Below are 20,410 nucleotides of genomic sequence, written 5' to 3' on the forward strand. Positions count from 1 at the left end.
TTAGGGGGTTGGTGATGAGAGGAAGGCAGTTTTTTAATGTAAGTCTAAAGGAACAAAACAGTGCAGTATTGGCAGACAAATCTGTACTGTCTGTTTAAAAGCAAGGGGATTTTGAAACTCCTAATTCTGATTTAAGATGTTCACTAAATCTAGCTACCAATAATACGCCACGTGTTCCTGCAAAATCACAAAATATATATGGGTGAGGAAGGACATTTGGCCCATCTTGGTTCACTCTTCCAGAAATAAATCATATTCCCACATCATGGCCTCCAACTCTTTCCTTCAATGGTTCACTGGTTTTTGCTTCAATTTGATGGTTACTAATTGTGTGGGCAACTTCCTGCTGGACAGTCAGAGGTACCGTCTTTTGAATGAGATGTTAAACCGAGGCCCCGTCTGTCCTCTGGTGGACGTAAAAGATCCTATGGTACTATTTCGAAGAAGAGCAGGGGAGTTCTCCCCGATGTCCTGGCCAACATTTATCCCTGAATCAACATCACAAAAACAGATTATCGGGTCATTATCGCATTGCTGTATGTGGAGCTTGCTGTGCTCAAATTGGCTGCTGTGTTCCCTACATTATAACAGTGGCTACATTTCAAAAAGTACATCATTGGCTGTAAAATGCTTTGAGACATCATGAAAGGTGCATTATAAATGCAAGTACTTTCTTTTGCTTTGCTTTATAATTATATTCTATTTACTTCCGTATGTTAGGCAGGATCTACACAAGAAGCGATGTGCATCTCTGAAATCAGTGGATGATAAATCGAACTTAGAAGGAAAACAATTTCAAATTTTCCTGACAGCACGAAGTAGGAGATTTGACAAACAGTGAGGAAGCCTGTCAACAGGGGCACAGAGTAGACAATCAAATCAGGAATGATGAATTTATACAAAACGTTGGTTTAACTACAGTTCGAGTATTGCGCCCAGTTTTGGATGCCCATTATAGAAAGCACATTAAAGCCAAAGAGGGCATACAGTGTAGATTCACCAGGACAATGCCAACGATGGGGAACTATAGTTATGAGCAGTGACATAAGATGCTAGGTCCGTTTCTACTGGAGTAGAGAGGGCTGAGAGAAGACTTGCTGGAAGTTGTTGAAATTATAAAGGCTTTTGATAGAATGAGGGGATAAGTTCAGGTGCACCCATTTTTAGGCATCTCACCTATACAATGTTGACAGTCCACGCTCAGGTGGTGAGGTCTGAGAGTCCCAGATCTTGGGCTTCAAACCTCATCATAAAGTATATGGTACTCCTGTTGGGGATCAGGTAGGGAGATCGCAGGCCTCGGGAGCACTGCTGAGGGGGCTGGGACTGCTGTACAGAACTTTAGTTAGGCCACACTTAGAATATTGCGTGCAATTCTGGTCGCCACACTACCAGAAGGATGTGGAGGCTTTGGAGAGGGTACAGAAGAGGTTTACCAGGATGTTGCCTGGTCTGGAGGGCATTAGCTATGAGGAATGGTTGGATAAACTCGGATTGTTTTCACTGGAACGACGGAGGTGGAGGGGCGACATGATAGAGGTTTACAAAGTTATAAGCGGCATGGACAGAGTGGATAGTCAAAAGCTTTTTCCCAGGGTGGAAGAGTCAGTTACTAGGGGACATAGGTTTAAGGTGAGAGGGGCAAAGTTTAGAGGGAATGTGCGAGGCAAGTTCTTTACACAGAGGGTGATGAGTGCCTGGAACTTGTTGCCGGGGAAGGTGGTGGAAGCATGTACCATAGAGACGTTTAAGAGGCATCTTGCCAAATACATGAATAGGATGGGAATAGAGGGATACAGTCCCCGGAAGTGCAGAAGATTTTAGTTTAGGCAGGCATCAAGATCGGCGCAGGCTTGGAGGGCCGAATGACCTGTTCCTGTGCTGTACTGTTCTTTGTTCTTGCTGTCAGGGATCGGGTAGGGAGTTGGCAGGCCTTGAGAATGCAGCTGGGGGGAGGCAGGGGCGTTGTCAGGGGGAGGGATATCGGAGGTAGGTGGCCTGGAGGGCAGGTCGGGAAGAAAGTCGGACACCTCGGGATCAGGAGAGGTGGAAATTATCACCAGTACTGTTTTTACTTATGGGGTATACAGAATTAATTTTCCCGGAGGCAACCAACTCTGACACCAGCTGCATCAGAGCAAACCAAGATTGCAGCGGGGACCAGATGCAGGTGCTCGACCCCTTATTTGCATATGAAAATTTTCTAACACTCATTTCAGACATGCATAAAGGATGCTTCTCGTTTGTGCTTTACCACGATGGCATCCTGTCGGAACTTTGCTCAAGCATCTCAGATCTCGCGTTCAGTCCTGAGATGAGCACGTAGTGCCTAAAACAAAGGGGTGCTACATGGCCCGACTTAACCCCCACTGAATAGTGAAAGACTACTTCCATTGTTTGGAGAATTAGTAACAAGATAGTCATTAACAGACTGAGGAGAGGGTGAGCAGGTAGTTTTGTTTCACAAAGGGCTGTTGGAATATGGAATGGGGTTGGTTGAGGCAGAGAGCAATGCACCTTGAAAAGCAAACCCCCTGTGCTGTAAATTTCTACAGTTCTGGAATTCAACCTTATTCCTTACTTGATGCTTGATCAGAAAGATAGAGAAAATTGAACTACTATTGAATCTTTTTCGTTGCTTTTGCTGCCACCAAATTTTGCTTTGGTGAAATGTTGCTTCGGAGGTGGCACATTAAGCTGGTTGGATAGAGAAACATTTTTCTCAGTTTAAACTCACTTCAAAGGAGGAATGAAATAGTAGCTTCTGTATGTGATACAAGATATTCTGGTTTTGGCCAACGTTTTACAAGAGAAGGGGTGAATCAGTTGAAGTTTGAGCACTGATCCTCGCTCGCTGACTCTGTATATTGGGAAACTGTGGGTCTAGTCCTTTCAATTTTCCACCTTGTGTGTGGGCAGAGATGGGGTGCTGATGGATCATCTTAACTTGATATGGTGGAGCTTTTTTTGAACGGGCCAAAGACTATAGATAGTTTCCAGAAAAATGCCTGTAGTTTATTTTCGATAAGCAGCCCAGGCTTGGGTTACCAAAGAACAAAGAACAAAGAAAATTACAGCACAGGAACAGGCCCTTCGGCCCCCCAAGCCTGCGCCGATCCAGATCCTCTATCTAAACTTGTCGCCTATTTTCTAAGGGTCTGTATCTCTTTGCTTCCAGCCCATTCATGTATCTGTCTAGATACATCTTAAAAGACGCTAACGTGCCCGCGTCTACCAACTCCGCTGGCAACGCGTTCCAGGCACCCACCACCCTCTGCGTAAAGAACTTTCCACACATATCCCCCCTAAACTTTTCCCCTCTCACTTTGAACTCGTGACCCCTCGTAATTGAATCCCCCACTCTGGGAAAAAGCTTCTTGCTATCCACCCTGTCTATACCTCTCATACCCTTCAAGCTTGCCCTGAAGTCTCCAGGAATTAATGATTAGTCTCCAGGACACTGCTGCAAGCAATCCAGGAGAAACAGCTTGGGGCATTAAAAAATTGTTCTTATTTAAATTTCTTTGAATGCTTTTGTTTATTAGTTATAAATGCATTGGACATTAAAATAAAGGTTGTTTGACTGAGAGTCAAGAATCATCCAATTGAGTAATGAACGACCTATTCACTTTCTGATTGGTGTAGTAAGGCTGTACACCATGAGGATGGACATGCCAGGTGACCAATGGTGAGAGTTTAGGAGCAAGACAGATGGAGGCAGGAGGATCATGTGAGAAAGCATCCAGGAATATATCCAACCAGAGTTGACAACTCCAGTTTGGGCTGATCAAACAGATGGGGGTGACTCACTTCACATGTCGCCCAGGCTCCAGTCTAAACGTACAGTTTAATTAACTGGAAAGTCGATAGGAAGTCTGCCTGCTGCCAGTAAGGCTCAACAGTGCTGTAAATGTATCAAATTAACAAATAACGATGATCAACAGAAGTGGCCCACACTCCAGCAATGGATCCTGTTCCAATTGGATTACAAGCTGTTCTTGCCGAGTTTGGGAGCCCATCAGTTAATTCACTTTTTTATGAAAGCATGCATTCTCTTCTGTCTGTGCCTTTAGGGACCCAGTGCATAATGAGACCTTGATAAAAGAGTGTTATTTTCCTTTGTCAGACTGGTTTATGGCTTTTAGAGTTCCCTTTGGTCAGTAGGAATACTCATGTGCACTCAGATTTCATGTCTTAGCTCTCTCGGATTCAATGTTTCTCAAGCCAAGCTCTCTAATTACTTTTATTTAACCTGCTTGCTTCTTCCTATAATTTACACAAACCTCTCTGCCTCCCAGCAGTCTTGTACATTTTGAGTATCTTCATAATAATGGGCCAGTGGTAACAGGGCATCTAACCATGTCTGCCATAAATTAGACTTGTGCCTGTATCCTTCAACTCAAAACTTTTTTGCTCACTATGTTGCTGCAAATGTGAGCTGATAACAGCACAGTGAAGGAAACAGAGCATCTGTGACCCAAGTGGACAAGACAACCAATCAGATTGAAGGCTTGGGAAATAAACAGTGCAGGGACTGAGACTGAAATATAAATTAATATAATATAAATAGAATGGGTGAATTCAATGTTAAATCAGGTCTAGAAAGAGAAATAAAGAGAGGGAGAAAAAGATTGGATTAAGAGTGAGAGAAAAAAGAGAAAGAAAATGAAATAAAATGTTAAATTTGACATTTTTAAAATCTCCAACAATTAATGTCTGAAGGAATGAAACTCCACATTTGTATGATGTTATGACCAAGGTTGGAGGAATGCACTGTCTTTCTCTAGTTCCACTATTCCACTGGTCATAACATACATTTAAATGTTTTACCCAGTTAGTGGTTACGGCCAATTATATACTTTATCCATATTAGGTTCAGAATAAAAATCCGCCAACCAGGTTTCTTTAATAAACAACAAAATTGTTGATTTATTATAAGGTAAGACTTATTCAATAAAGGTGCAAAATTTACTAACTCACAGGTTGAAATACAAAAGTATAAATATATTCCTTTCTAAATAACCCAACACACACACACACACACACACACACACACACACACACACACACACACACACACACACACACACACACACACACACACACACACACACACACACACACACACACACACCGGTTAAAGAGAAAATAAAGAAGCTTTCTCTGCAGGTATCAACTTTACAAAAACAAAAGTATTTTGGCCAAATACTTGTTAATTTTTGAAGATTCCGGATGATTTTTGGTCTGGCGTTCGGGTACTTGTAGACAGGTGTCACTAGACACACTCGGTTGTTACTGGGATCTTTTCAGAAGCAGTTCATTCAGGAGACTTCGAGGGGTAGTCTTGCAGGCTTTTTGAGAGAATTACTGCATCAGTGGGTTCAGCTACCACACTGGATTCTCAGAAGATTTTTCAACACAGGTGGCAAAGGTTGAGTTGGGTGGCTTCTCTTTTAGCAGGATACACACCAACTGCACTTCAAACAATCCAAAAAATGAAACCAAAAGTCCTGACCCATAAATCTAGACACGTGACCTCTCTGTAAACAACTCCAAATACTTCCATAATCCATAAGGCTCCGCCTGTTTACTTAGCTTAAGACATGTGACTTCCAGTAAGTGTTTATTTTTAAATAAATTCACAAGTGTCCTTCCAGTGATCCTTTAAAAAAAATAAGTCCAGCATTTCCTCAGATATTTTCCACAGTCTTTTAACACAAGTCCTGCCATAATATTAATAATGGAAGCACGTTTATGACAATGAGTTAATTTTCAGTGCCAGAGAGGTTAAATGACAGTGATTAATACATACCACATCGTTAAAAGGGTACTTCCTCTTGAAATCACAAGGTTTAACTTTCTGCGGTGGATTTAATTTGTAGCTACTTCACAAATGCAGCAACTTCATTGCCATTTAATGCATTTCAGTGGTGAACCAGGCAGCGAGATAGAGTCCAACCCCCATCCAACCTCCGTCCCCCGCGATAGAGTTTGCCTTATTTCTGCTCCTTTAGGAATACAGTGTAGGTTAGGAACACTGTAGGTTAAGAACACAGCGCAGGTCAGGAACATCGCATAGAAACAATGTGTAGGTTAGGAACATAGTGTAGATTAGGAACCCAGTGTAGATTAGGAACACAGAGTAGGTTAGGAACACAGAGTAGGTTCGGAACCCAGTGTAGGTTAAGAACCCAGTGTAGATTAGGAATGCAGTGTAGTTTGAGAAGACTGTGTAGGTTAGGAATACAGTGTAGAAACAGTGTAGGTACAGAACAAATGTGTAGGTAAGGAACACAGTGTAGGTAAGGAACACAATGTAGGCTAGGAACACAGCACAGGTTCGGAACACATTGCATAGAAACACAGTGATGATTAGAAACACAGTGATGATTAGAAACACAGTGTAGGTTATGAACATAGTGTAGGTTAGGAACACACTATAGGAACACAATGTAGGTTAGGAACATAGCGTAGGAACACAGTGTAGGTAAGGAACACAGTGATGATTAGAAACACAGTGTAGGTTAGGAACACAGCATGGCAATACAGTGTAGGTTAGGAACACAGCACAGCAATACAGTGTAGGTTAGGAACACAGCATGGCAATACAGTGTAGGTTAGGAACACAGCATAGCAATACAGTGTAGGTTAGGAACACAGCATAGCAATACAGTGTAGGTTAGGAACACAGCATGGCAATACAGTGTAGGTTAGGAACACAGCATGGCAATACAGTGAAGGTTAGGAACACAGCATGGCAATACAGTGAAGGTTAGGAACACAGCATGGCAATACAGTGTAGGTTAGGAACACAGCATGGCAATACAGTGTAGGTTAGGAACACAGCATAGCAATACAGTGTAGGTTAGGAACACAGCATGGCAATACAGTGAAGGTTAGGAACACAGCATGGCAATACAGTGAAGGTTAGGAACACAGCATGGCAATACAGTGTAGGTTAGGAACACAGCATGGCAATACAGTGAAGGTTAGGAACACAGCATAGCAATACAGTGTAGGTTAGGAACACAGCATAGCAATACAATGAAGGTTAGGAACACAGCATAGCAATACAGTGAAGGTTAGGAACACAGCATGGCAATACAGTGTAGGTTAGGAACACAGCATAGCAATACAGTGAAGGTTAGGAACACAGCATGGCAATACAGTGAAGGCTAGGAACACAGCATAGCAATACAGTGTAGGTTAGGAACACAGCATAGCAATACAGTGTAGGTTAGGAACACAGCATAGCAATACAGTGTAGGTTAGGAACACAGCATGGCAATACAGTGAAGGTTAGGAACACAGCATAGCAATACAGTGTAGGTTAGGAACACAGCATAGCAATACAGTGTAGGTTAGGAACACAGCATGGCAATACAGTGAAGGTTAGGAACACAGCATGGCAATACAGTGTAGGTTAGGAACACAGCATAGCAATACAGTGAAGGTTAGGAACACAGCATGGCAATACAGTGAAGGCTAGGAACACAGCATAGCAATACAGTGTAGGTTAGGAACACAGCATAGCAATACAGTGTAGGTTAGGAACACAGCATAGCAATACAGTGTAGGTTAGGAACACAGCATGGCAATACAGTGAAGGTTAGGAACACAGCATAGCAATACAGTGTAGGTTAGGAACACAGCATAGCAATACAGTGTAGGTTAGGAACACAGCATAGAATGCGTAAATTCTACTAGTTTTCCGATGTAAAGGCTTGGTTCAAGTTTCTGCGCAATCTTATTTACATAATCGGAAACATAAAATCTTCCCTGAACCAGCACTATTGGCAGCATTTTAGAATGGAATTGTTTATTTTTTCCCCCTTGTATTAAATAATATTCCTTGATATATTTAAGAATGGTAACCCGATGTTGGTTTATTCATACAGCTGAAAATTATCACAAAACTAAGCTTTTTTAATAAATGTCCACTCCACCACCTTTGAGTAACCTGATTTTAAATAACTGAAAATGATTTTAAAAACTAAAGAGAACCATTTACTAGCTTCAATGATGTACATTAGTCAGATTCTCAGTAAATTAAATACCTTTTTAATATCTAAAAGTTTTTTAAAAGGTACCTATTAGTGTCCTTAAACCTACAAGACCCAGCTTCATTTTAAAAGACTCCACGAGTGCAATTCGTACAATTAGTGGGATCACGCCATGATGATTAATTCAACCTGAGGCTGCAGCCAGCTTTGTGGGAGGGGCTGGCATCAAGCGCGACGTTTTGTTTTAAACCAGAGCACAGTATCGCAGAAACTCGATTTATGATCATAGGAAATAGGAGCATGAGTAGGATATTCGGACCGTCGAGACTGCTCCGCCATTCAAATACATCGTGGCTGATCATCTACCTCTGCGCCATTTCCCCCACTATCCCCATATCCCTTGAAGTTGTTAGTATTCAGATATCTGTCGATTTCTGTCTTGAACATGTTCAACGATTGAGCTGCTACAGCCCTCTGGGGTAGAGAATTCCACAGATTCACCACCCTTTGAGTAAAGAAATTCTTCCTCACCTCAGTCTTAAATGGCCTGCCCCTTATCCTGAGACTCTGGTTCTAGATTTGAACTGGACATAACTTGTGTTTAAAATTCTATACTCTTTTGCACTGGATTGGCTGATTTTGGCTGCATTAAACCGGCACAAATTATCAAAAACTCTACCTCTACGTCTATCTTTTACTTTCACTCACTCCTTCCTACTCTAACAAGTCTTAATCCCTTCTACTGTCCCACACTGAGCTCTCTTAGCTTTGCTCTCTTCCTTAAGATTCTTGCTCAACATGATCTTTTTCCCACTCAAGATGTTCTCTCCTATGTCCCTTGAAGCTAGATTTTCTCCCTCTCTCCTCATTCCCTGATGCCAAACAATATGAATTAAATCAAATAAACAGTAACACTAAAACATGACACTACAAATGCTGGAAATCTGAAATAAAAAGAGAAAACTCTGGAAATATTCAGCAGGTGTTTTTTCATCTGAGGAGAAAGGTCATTGATCTGAAACAAAAATTCTGTTTCTGTCTCCACATATGCTCTGCTGAGTATTTCTAGCATTTCCTGTTTTTATTTCAGAAATAAATAAAGATGGAAATTTATTCATCAGAAGCAGAATCGTGCATGCATGTATATTTTTGGCCTATCAGCAAAGCTTCAGAAAAGAGTACTATTCCTCTGCACATCCGCCTGAAGAATGGAGCCTCCAGGTATTTCATCCTTCTTGTTTTTTTTTATTGAGGGATGCCAGTGCTGGAAGTGATGTAACCCTTTCCTCTTACTGTTTGCACCATGGGGTAAATTTTCTGATGTGTGCACTCCCAGCATGGAGCTTTGTATGCCAACTGCCCAGATTAAGAATTCATAAGAACACAAGAAATAGGAGCAGGCCGTACAGTCCCTCAGGCCTGCCCCACCATTCAGTGAGATCATGGCTGATCTTCTACATCACTCCATTTTCTAATCCCCATATCCCTTGTTTCCCTTAGAGTCCAAAAATCTATTGATTTCTGTCTTGAATATACTCAACGACTGAGTATCCACAGCCGTCTGGGGTAGATAATTCCAAAGACTGACAAGCATCTGAGTGAAGAAAGTTCTCCGCATCTCAGACATAAATGGCCAACCACTTATCTTGAGACTTTCTCTTTAGAGACTATGCTCTAGACTCTTCAGCCAGGGGAAACATCCTCCCAGCATCTACCCTGTCAAACCTTGTAAAAATCTTATATGTTTCAATGAGAGCACCTCTCCTTCTAAAATCCAGAGAGTATAGGCCCAATTTACTCCATATCTCCTCATAGGACAACCCCCTCATCCCAGGAATCAATCTAGTGAACCTTCATTGCATCCCTCTAAGGCATATATATTCTTTCTTAGGTATGGAGGTCAAAATTTTACACAGTACTTCGGGTACGGTCTCACCAAAGCCCTGTACAACTGCAGCAAGACTTCCTTATTCTTGAACTCCAATCCCTTGTAATAAAGGCCAACATACCATTCACCTTCTTATTTGCTTGCTGTACCCACATGTTAACTTTCTGTGCTTCATGTACAAGGACACCCACATCTTTCGAAACCCCAGCATTTAATAGTTTCTCACCATTTAAATTTTTTTTTTTATATTCTTCCTATCAAAGTAATTAGCCTCATATTTGTCCACATTATACTCCATCTGCCACCTTCTTGCCCACTCACCTGACCTATGTATATCCCTTTGTAGACTCCTTGTGTCCTCCTCAGGGTTTACTTTCCCACCTAGCTTTGTATCATCAGCAAACACAGATACATTATACTCGGTTCCTTCATCTAAGTCATTAATATAGATAGTAAATAATTGAGGCCCCAGCACTGATCCTTATGGCACCCCACTGGTTACATACTGCCAACCTGAAAATGACCCATTTATTGCTACTGTCTGTTTTCTATCCTTTAACCAATTCTCAACCACCTTATTGCATGCCTTTTGAAAATCCGAATATCCTACATCCACTGGTTCCCCTTTATCTACCCTAGCAGTTACATCCTCAAAATACTCCAATAAATGTGTTGAGCATGCTTCTCTTTCATAAAATAATATTGACCACCTAATCATATTATGATTTTCCAACTGCCCTGTTACCACTTCCTTAATAATAGATTCCAGCATTTTGCTGATGACTAATGTCAGGCTAATTGACCTGTAGTCCCCTGTTTTCTCTCTCCCTCCTTTCTTGAATAGTGGTGCTACATTTGCTACCTTCCAATCCAGTGGGATCATTTCAGAATCTAGGTTATTTTGGAAGATCACGACTAGTGCATCCCCTATCTCTGCAGACACCTCTTTTACAACCTTATGGTGTAAGCTGTCAGGTCCGGGGGATTTGTCAGCTTTCAGTTCCATTAATTGCTCCAGCAATTTTTCTTTACTAATATTAATTACTTTAAGTTCCACATTCTCATTAGACCTTTGGTTCCCCACTATTTCTTGTATGTTTTTGCGTCTTCTATGCGAAGACAGACACAAAATATTTATTTAATGTCTCTACCATTTCCTTATTCCGCATGTTACGACTAGGTGAGAAAGAGATGTACCTGTCAACTCCCTTTTAAAATGACTGATAGAATCAGGTTCCACCACCTTTTCAGGTGGAATGCACTGCCAGCAGTGGTAGTGGAAGCAGATACATTAGGGACATTTAAGCGACTCTTGGATAGGTACATGGATGATAGTAGAATGAAGGGTATGTAGGTAGTTTGATCTTAGAGTAGGTTAAAGGGTCGGCACAACATCATGGGCCGAAGGGCCTGTACTGTGCTGTACTGTTCTATGTTCTATGTTCTATGTTCCCTTTCAGCCTTCACCTGGACTTACTGTTAACAGGGTTTAATTTTAAACACACTGTTTTTAGCTCCCTCTTGGTGAATCCTTGTTCACCGCTTTCCAATTATAAGGCAAAGAAACTGGCACAAACAGGCTTTCTTAGGTTTAAAGACGAAAAGTTGAAATTTATTAAACTTAAACTCTAATACAATTGATGCCTACAGATACACGACACACCCATGCTAGCATGCATATGCGATACACACATGAAAATAGAGACAGAAAAGAGCAGAAGAAAAATAAAGTGGAAATGTTTAAGGCAATATCTGAAGAGTTTTTGTTACTGTTCTTCGAGCTCACTGTAGAGCCCTTGATTGTAGGTAGATCTTGCTTTTCATTGGGGCCCAGTATTCTTCTTAAACCTAGTTCACTGTAGGAGACTTTTCTCTCTTGGGGTTCATGTGTCTCCAGTGGATTCAGAGGCTTGTGAAAAAGAGATGGGAGCAGACAAGAGAGATCTTCTCAGTTCAGGAGCAAACAGACACTCTCCGTTCAATTTGTTTGTACAATTCAGGAAAAAACCCAGATTGCCAAGCAGGTTAGTCATGCAACTAACTGGTCTAACCACGTCTTGGATTGTCTCACTAGCAGTCTCTGGAATGCTTCTGTTACACACAATACCTGGTGATCAAGGTCCATTGTGGGTTGAATATGTCAGGGAATGGTCCTTTGTCCTTCCAAGCACTATCTGTTAATATGCAAATGTCTTTTCCAGCCACGGCTGATCTGTTCAACAAGTCCTTTCTTCACTCAAGTAACAGTTTAAAATCAATGTTCATGACAAAATTAATGTGCCTCATTCTTGGCAGGTGGGGACCTAGCATGACACCGTATTACAATTTTTCCTGTCTCAGCCTCTAAGGGATGCACGTTTACCTTTGCTATCCTCTTCCTTTAACATCCTTGTAGAAGCCATGCCCCAGTGTTTAGTGCCTCCTGAGTCATGGTGAGTATGGTCACCTACCCATCAATGTGAATGAACAAAGTCTCCTGTGGACTATGAACTGTGAATTGCATGATCCTTTTGCATCAACCCATGCACTGGGAGTGCTAAGTTGTAACGTTTACCATTTGTCGTCAGTGTAGACTTAAGTAGAACATACTCATGATTGCTAATAGATTGCTAATTTACACTGAAACCTCAGTGCGCATTAACCTCAGCCTCAACGGGACATCCTTTTATGGAACTTTTTTAGACCACATTTTTGGCTTCCATATTATAAAAATATAGAAGATACTGGAGAAGGTGCAAAAAGAGATTTACAAGGATAATAGCAGAATGGAAAGGTTATAATTATCAGGAAAGATTGAACAGATTGGGGTTCTTCTCTCTAGAAAAGTGATAGAGGTTTTTAAGATAGGGTAAGCATTTCCACATGTGGAGGAGATCAAAATTAGTCACTATAAATATACAATATTCATTCATAAATCCAAAAGGGAATTCAGGAGAAACTTCTTTACTCAAGGAGTAATGAGAATGTGGAACCTGCTACCACTAGTAGTAGTTGAGGTGAACAGCATCGATGCATTTCATAGAATCATAGAATGTTTATGGCACAGAAAGAGGGCACTTGGCCCATTTAAGGGGCTGCTAGATAAACACATGAGGGACAAAGAAATAGAAGGATATGCTGATTGGTTCGATGATGAGGGGTGGGAGAAAGCTTGAGTGGAGCATAACATTAGAATGGTCAGTTTCTGTGCTGTATATTCTATATAATTCAATGCAAACATTATCATTTCCATGCCTTCTCAGTGGAGACTGAAAATTTTGAGCCAATGATGTGTTCTTTGTATAACGCATTATAAATCTCCTTAAATGCATTGTAGCTGTGTAACACACTCTCAGTCACATTCATCTGTCTATGGAATAGCAACATGAAATCTGCCTCAAACCAACTAGATAATTTTTCTGTAAAAGTGCAAGTGTCACAATTCAAAAACTCTTTGACATAGATGATGTGACATTGTGCTCAACTTCCAAACCCACAAGGAACTTAAGACAAACTCAACCCTGTCATCAATGGGATCTGTATTTTTATCTGGAAGACCATGAAATGTGCCCACAGATTCCCTATATCACATACTCTCTATTCACATTTGTGGTCATGGAATGGTAAAACTAGTCCATTATATTTGAGTAAGAAAATACCCTGCAGTTCTTCTCAATACAGTTGGAAAGAAGAGGTTGTGTTCAGAGCTCTGCAATTTTATCTTAGTGTTCAGCAGAACTAAGTATTGACGTTTCTCTACTGGCAAGGTTGATACTCAAAGCCTAGAATTTCAGTCCTTCCTGTTGATTGGGATATATTTTTGGAACAGGGTGGGACTTCTGTCCCCCATGGAGATTTGCCCTTTATCCTACCCAACTTTCTTAATGTTGGGACAGCTAACTTGTAAACATTTACCAGTTGATGTCAGTGCAGCTTAAGTAGAGCACGGACGTGTTTAGCTCCGCAGCCAAAACCAATTCTGTCCTCTCCAGATAGCAACACACTTTGACATCCACCAGCAGCAGCAGCCCTGGCCAATTTCCCCATCTGTAGCCGAAAGGTGCTGTGACCAATTGTAGCACTCCTGCCATTACCCCAGCTGAAAACCAGTCGAGGATCAAGTGAGGGACCTTTCGAATCTGTATGGCTCAATTTCTATATTGGTAAGATTAAAAGGAAATTAGGTAAGTGCATGAGGGAGGGAGGAAAAGAAGGTTATGCTGATAGGGTGAGTTTGTGGAACATAAACAACATTGATCAGTTGGCCTGATTTTCTGCAGTAAATTCTATGTAAAAAAAAAAGAAATGAAGGAGTCTCAGAGTTAGGGGCTTGTTTTACCTTAATTTAAAATATCCTTTACAAAATATTTGTAGCTTATGTCTGAACACATAATCAATGCGGAATACCTCCTAAGTGTATGACAATGTGACATCAATATTACTCCTCAGCTATTGAGTTGGAATCGATTGAAGGCTCCGTCAAGGACCCCTTTAACTGCGACTATTTGGGAAACATATTCGAACAATATTTTCAGAATTTGTGTTGACTAAAATATTTCTGGGATTCAGATGGGAATAAGTCGTTACCCTTCACTTTGCTCACTCCGTTAGCACTCCATTTAAGTATTAATATCCCTTTGTTGATGATGTGTGCCCTCAATAACCCTTTCTAAAAACACCATGCGGTGGCAAGAAAAGCTTTCAATGCGCAAGCTGGCATTGCGTAGAGTTGGAAATTGGATACATGACAGGAGAGAAAATATCAGGGGATGGGTTAAAGTCACTCTCACAGAGCGTCACCATCTAAACACTTCAATTAGATCATAGCCCTCAGTGAATAATGGCTGTGATATAACCCACAGTTCATAGTCAACAGCAGCCTTCCCTAATGTAATGCCTTTAACATGAATAAAGTTATCTGCAGCACACCACAGAAAGGGGACGGGGAGCAGAAGCTGAACAAAAGCTGTGCGGGCGGGAATGAGACTGCGGTGATTGCATCATAGGGCTGATTTTACAAAATGCGCTTCTGGTGGAGCCTCACCTGCTGGGATCACATTTTTGAAATTCCAGATCTTCACTCCCAATAAGCTAAGCTCACCTCCTGGGATCACATGCTTGGAATTCCTAATGGGAACTCCTGATACTTGCTGGTCCTGTAAAATTGGCTTTCCTATTGGTAATCCTTCTGTCATCACATTTCATTCATCCTGGCCATCAACATCTGGCAGAGCGTGTGCTGGACCCAACCCGAGACAATCTATTTTAAAATGTCGAATGGGGTGGGTTTCAAGCATAACCCTTATCTTGGGGTTCAGCTGATGGTTTATAAACAGGTGTTAGAGAAACAGCAGAGCTGTATTAGTCTGTAACCATAGTTACTGTCTAACTAATGATTCCATGATAACCATTCTATCTGCACTCTGTTATCAGTTTGTTTCAAGATGACATCTGATTGTGATGTATAGGAATTTAAAAAGTAGTGAACAAAAATTGCTTGCTATATTGTTGGGGAGGGGGGGGGGTGTGGCAACTGCAAAGTGAAAAGCAATTAGATTCTGAGCCACAGAAAATATAATGGACATGGCAATGCAATTTCCCTTAAGTAGAGATCTAGCACTGTATTATTTTACTGCCAAGTAAATGGGAATTCATGAAGGTGAGTAAAGCTCCCAATCAAGATGAAAAATAACCAAAATATTTGTGAAACTCAGGCTCAAATATTAGAAATAAATATAACCAAAACAGTTCTTACGGCAAAAATATTTTTAGTATCAATTGCAGGAGGAATTGTGTTAACTGTGTTTTCTCAATAACTATTCACACGACAGTTACTTTGCCAGGGCAGGGCCTGTCCAATCTAAAGCCCCGGAGTCCACACAACAGTCCTGTCTCTGCTTAGATTTCTAATTCAATGGTGTGTCCTGTTTGAACCTTGTGGGTCCAATGGGTTTGGAAAGGGTTGATCTGAGCACTGTTGCTTCATTGGTTCAATCAGAACACCATGATGTGTTTCAGCACCTTGAGATAGATGTAAATTAATGGGGACATGGGGCAAAACTTCATGGGGCAGATTTTCCTCTTTTGCATTTGGACAAAGAACAATAACCCAGGTGAAGCACATAGAGGAAAATCTGGCAGGGTCTGTTATGTGTGTGTGATTCTGCACCCTGTATGAGTTTCCTCCCCGCTCTGTGCTCAGGCGATCACTGAATGTTAAAACACAGAAAAAATATATGTGATCCCATGCTCCATGGTACAGGCTGAAGTGTCGCAAGGGGAGATGGTTGGACACTGCTCCAGAGTACTCACCCAATGTGTGTTTGGTTATTTATTTGGACTGTGGTGGCTCAGTGGGAGTTCAGTTAATCAGAATTAATAGGAGTGTAACACAACCAACAACATAACATTTGATGCCAGTATTTTAATACTTTCAGAATTAAATTAATTTAAGTTCTGATTCTTCATTTAGTTTAGGGATATAGTGAATGAGATAGCTTTGTTTTTAATGTACTTAAAAAAAACTTGTCCTCGTCTTACGATATCAATAGGACCACTCCTTTCGTTGGTCAGTTTGCAGTTTGTGGGACCCTGCTGTCTGTATTGACATCCATGTATACTTGTATAACAACAGTGACTACAATTCAAATTAACTCGTTGGAATCATGGCATATTCTGAGAACCTGAGAAACGTTGATATAAATGCATAGGGTACGGAACCCTAGTGGGTTACGCTACTGGATTGGCAACACAAAGGCCATGAGATGGATTTTCGGCCCCCACTAAGGTCAGGATCGGAGGTGGGCGAGAGCTAAAAATAGTCTCACTAGCCTGCGTGCCAGTTCCCCGGCTCCATCCTGCCCCCAGGCCATATTTGCGGAGGCTTGATCGGGGGCTGGCAGTGCTACCTGCCTGCACACAGCAGGCAGCCAATCAGTCCCATTAAGATCCCAATTGACTCCAATTAAAAGAGACCGACTGGTAAAATCCCAATATGACTGTTTCCCCCGGGAGGGCGGATTCGGGACCCAGAAACAGTATTGGTTCCTGTTTCCTGCCCCCAGAGCAAAAATTCAGCCCCTGGTCATTATCTTATTGCTATTTGTAGGAGCTTGCTGTGTGCAAATGGGCTGCCACATTTCCGACATTACAACATTGACTGGACTTCAAAAGTGCTTCATTGGCTGTAAAGCGCTTTGGGACGTCCTAAGGTCGTGAAAGGTGCTATATAAATGCAGGATTTCATAGTGTCATACAGCACAGAACAAGCTCGGCTGGAGTATTGTGTCTAATTCTAGGCACTGCACTTCAGGGCCTTGGAGAGGATGCAAAGGAGAGTTACTAAAATGGTACCAGAGATGAATGACTTCACTTTCGTGGAGAGAATGGAGAAGCTGTTCTCCTTAGAGCAGAGAAAGCTAAGAGGGGATTTAACAGAGGTGTTCAAAATTATGAGGGGATTTGATTGAGTAAATAAGGAGAAACTGTTTCCGTAAGCTTCATAGTGTCCTGCAGGAACTATACCGTGGGCATTCTAAGATCCAAACACAGACTTGTTTTGTGGCTGATCAGGTAAATTCTGCTATGATGTTAAATGACTATCACAACAGAATGACTGTGTGGAGTTCCAGGCAATCCATGAAATTCTGTCAGGTTATATCTGATTCAAATGCAGATTTGGAATATTTCCAGCACACAATTAAAAATGTGCCTTGAGTAATCTGCTTCATCAACAGGGTTTCTGAGGTGCTCCGTGCATGAATACACTGTTATATTAACGTGCAGTGACTGCCCATTCCAGGGCTGAGCCTCACAGCCTTAATAAACACCAATGTGTACATGGCATAGTGTCAGTTCAATCACACATCTGCCATGCATTGAGAATATACACCAAGACCTCGACATCAGAATTGCAGCCCACAAATTTTAATTCCTAAAAATGTCAAAATCAAGATGTCTCTGAGATTTTCACAAACGGAGAAATTCTGGGGGGTACCATTTGCATTGAGTGGAATTAAACATATCATCATGTTAATATCGAGGGATTCCAGTCCATTTAACACTGCATTCAGATCTTTGTAATGTGCTGCAACACGAAGGCCAAATACATTCTTGCAGCAATGAGATAATGATCCTATTTGTAACAGTTCTCTTTAGTATCTGTGCTGTAGATTGGATTTGAGTTTGGTTCCTTCATGAGATCATAATTTCAAATGACCTTACCCCCAAATCCATGTCCATCGAGTCAGCTCCACCCATCAACAGCAGTGAGGCTCTCACGCAGAAGGAAGATCATGCAGGTTATATTAAATTGGTTCCTAAAGGGGCAGGTCTGCTAATTGCAGTCCCAGTTTAGAGACTGTACACTGGACAGTCTTGGTCCACTTATGGGTTGTTTTGGGATGCTGTCATCATGCAACTGATGAATAATTAACTTTCTTTTCCAAAAAGCAAATTTTCTTGGGAAGTACAGTTGATTCAGACTAAATAAAATCCAGAGCAAATGCAGCTTCAAATGGCTGTGTTTCTCAATAACCTCAATATTTAAACCCAGGAACTTTCCGACGTGTCGCTGAGATTGAAATTAGGTCGCACGCCCTTTCATGTGGTGTTGATGTCGCATTTAACCAGCTCCTTTCTTTTTGAAGCTTAACGTTGTTGAAAGTGCTGACTGTAACTCGGAACATTGATGTGTGTGCATGAGCTGGGGATGGATTGGACGGATATGAGTCCAACTTGTGTCCTCACAGGCCTAGAGAGATTAACCCTTTAGATTGAAGCAGTGTGGCATGAAGTAGAAGGGAATAGATGATAGCGACTAATGCAGTCCCAGTTCATGAAACGGCCAGTTACTGCATTGCTAGATCATAGTTGTCGCATTCTATCCTCATCTACAGATCAGCCAAGATTTAATTGACTGATGGAACAGCTTTGAGGGGCTGAATGGCCTACTCCTGTTCCTCTCATCTCCTCCCTTGCAGCACCTGGGTCCAGAGCAATTTTTAATAAATCAAAAAGTGTGACAGGTTTCAAAAACAAGTTTCCAAATGCCCAAGTTGTCTGATTTTGATTTCAAATCACCAATGGGTGTCCTTGGTTGATCTCATTGTCATAGGTTTTCTCAAATGATTGGAATAAATCTCTTGTGGTTGTTGAGATATTACGAGGTCGATTATATGATTACATGTGGGGTGTCCTGTCCACTGGGCAGGTGTATTGGTAGGCTCTGGGCACTCTGCCCATAGTCTCTGTCTCTTCTTCGTTGGATGGAAAATCGAAGGCGGTGCCTTCTGTCACTTCTCACTACTTGAAGGATCAGTGTGAAGTGAGCCACCAAAGTGCACTTGTAAAACACACACACTCTCACTGTCAGGCAGGCAACCGCACCCCGCCCCCCCCACCCCACCACCTGCCAAGACTGAGGCACACATGATTTCACCACATGAACAGTAAAACTTAAAATTGCAAGCCCCTGACTGGAAAGACATTTGCATAGTAACCAACAGTGTTGCAAGTGGATAGGCGTTGAGTACAAGGGGCGGGTGGTACAGTGAGATCTTTTATTTGCTGGTGGGGGCCCTCTGTTGTCCCCAGATTGCCCTCCTCTGTGGGCAATCTGGGGTCCACAGAGGGCCCCCACCAGCAAATAAAAGATCTCACTGTACCACCCGCCCCTTGTACTCAACGCCTATCCACTCCCCCGCACCGCGCCGCGCCCCCCCCCCCGCGATTGCTGGGGCCTTCCGGACTGGCCCCAGGGACCACACCTCACACCTGGGATCCAGTGCTGGGCCTGGGTCCAAGGCCTTTGCAGTACCAGTAGTAGCCACCACTCCCGGTGGTGCTGCCGATATTACTGAGCTGCCGGTTCTCTGATTGACCAGCAGCTCTTGGAGGCAGGATCCTTTACTTTAAAGGGACAGGGAATCTGGTACCAAGCTGTTAATTGGCCTGGCACTGTAGAATCGCTCCGGGAGGGGCTCCAACTGCCGAGGCAGGAATCCCCCCACCTTTTCGGCCCAACGCCAGGAGCCCCGCTGTAGGCACAAAATGCCACCCATACTCACATATTCGCAATCTCATAGGCACATTCTCCCACACACTCAAGCATAATCATCACACACACTCACACATACACACATGCTCACAGAATCAACCATGATCCTATTGAATGGCGAAGCTGGCCGACCCCCGCTTCTATTTCCTATGTTCTCACATGCTGACAGTTACACACTTGCAAATTCACCATACGCAATCACACATGTACAATCCATACACTCACTCGCCTTGACAGAAATCTTTGCATCCTCATTGGCTACAGGTGAGGTCCCAGAGGACTGGAGAATAGCCAATGTTGTTCCTTTGTTTAAGAAGGGTGGTAAGGATAATCCAGGAAATTATAGGCCGGTGAGCCTTACGTCAGTGGTAGGGAAATTATTAGAGAGGATTCTTCGGGACAGGATTTACTCCCATTTGGAAACAAATGAACTTATTAGCGAGGGGCAGCATGGTTTTGTGAAGGGGAGGTCATGTCTCACTA

The 20,410-nt window shown here is 42.2% G+C and overlaps 2 protein-coding genes across 2 annotated transcripts in view; one reads left to right on the forward strand and one right to left on the reverse strand.

Annotated features, from left to right (window-relative positions):
• Positions 1-20,410, forward strand: part of LOC137380511 (catenin alpha-3-like) — a 2,550,805-nt gene that overhangs the window by 852,432 nt on the left and 1,677,963 nt on the right. The gene's annotated exons all lie outside the window — the stretch shown is intronic.
• LOC137380512 (leucine-rich repeat transmembrane neuronal protein 3-like) overlaps positions 1-20,410 on the reverse strand; it is a 477,263-nt gene that overhangs the window by 316,825 nt on the left and 140,028 nt on the right. The window lies entirely within an intron of this gene.

Source organism: Heterodontus francisci, chromosome 20, assembly GCF_036365525.1.
Source record: "Heterodontus francisci isolate sHetFra1 chromosome 20, sHetFra1.hap1, whole genome shotgun sequence".
NCBI lineage: Eukaryota > Metazoa > Chordata > Chondrichthyes > Heterodontiformes > Heterodontidae > Heterodontus > Heterodontus francisci.